The sequence below is a fragment of the Mandrillus leucophaeus genome, unplaced genomic scaffold (assembly GCF_000951045.1).
Source record: "Mandrillus leucophaeus isolate KB7577 unplaced genomic scaffold, Mleu.le_1.0 Scaffold2195, whole genome shotgun sequence".
NCBI lineage: Eukaryota > Metazoa > Chordata > Mammalia > Primates > Cercopithecidae > Mandrillus > Mandrillus leucophaeus.
In genome coordinates, this window is record NW_012102249.1 from 1,354 (window position 1) to 2,630 (window position 1,277).

Sequence of the window (1,277 nt, forward strand, 5' to 3'; positions counted from 1 at the left end):
AACTGTTTCACATAAAAGATTTGCATAAAATTTTCATGATTGCTTTATGTTCATATTTAACTTGTATTTTTGTACAAACAAGATTGTGTAAGATATATTTAAAGTTTCAGTAATTTAACAGTCCTTCCAACATTTCATGATTTTTATGAGCAGAGACTTTCAGGAAAATAGTTGAAAATAAATTACATTGCCTTTTGTCCATTAATCAGCAAATAAAATATGGCCTTAACAAAATTGTTTATGTTATTGTACAATTTGAAAATTGTATCAGGACATACCCTATAGAATTACTAACAGCAGCGCCCCTTGTAGAATATATATGAATCATTCCACATTAAAGAAAATAATGATTCTTACTGGAATGTCTAGGCACTTTACAGTGATTATATATCTTGGTCGTTGTATTGTACCAGTGAAATGCCAAATTTGAAAGGCCTGTACTGCAATTTTGTATGTCAGAGATTGCCTGTGGCTCTAATAGGCACTTCAAGATTTTTAGGAGATAATGTTTTTAGAGAGAATTTCTGCTTCCACTATAGAATATATACATAAGTGTAAAATACTGACAAAAGTGGAAGTAGTGTATTTTAAAGTAATTATACCTCTGAGTTAATTTTCATATTCTTTTTTTCATTTTTTTATTTTTTGAGACAGAGTCTCGTTCCCACCTAGGCTGGAGTGCAGTGGTGTGATCTCAGCTCACTGCAAGCTCCGCTTCCTGGGTTCACACCATTCTCCTGCCTCAGCCTCCCGAGAAGCAAGGATTACAGGCGCTCACCACCACGCCCGGCTAATTTTTTGTATTTTTAGTAGAGATGGGGTTTCACCGTGTTAGCCAGGATGGTCTCAATCTCCTGACCTCATGATCCGCCCACCTTGGCCTCCCAAAGTGCTGGGATTACAGGTGTGAGCCACCGCGCCCAGCCTATTTTTCATATTCTATAGTTGGTGTGACTTAAATGAATTACCAGAGTGACTACCAAGTGTACTTATTTTAAATGTTTTGATTCTATTATATTTTTATTATCTTTAAAAATTAAATGGGATATTAAATTGTATGGACACTATTAATTTTAAACAGAATCCTCTCAATAAATAATACCTAACCACATTCTTAAATAAAGATAAATTATCTCCAATGAAAAGCATGACGTGTTTCAATAGAAGAATCTTAACTAAAAGCAGAAAATTGGCTAAATTCAAAGTGCTTGACATCAAAATGTTCTAGAGTGATTAGCTACTAGATTCTGAATCTGAATCAGACATCGCATCTGACT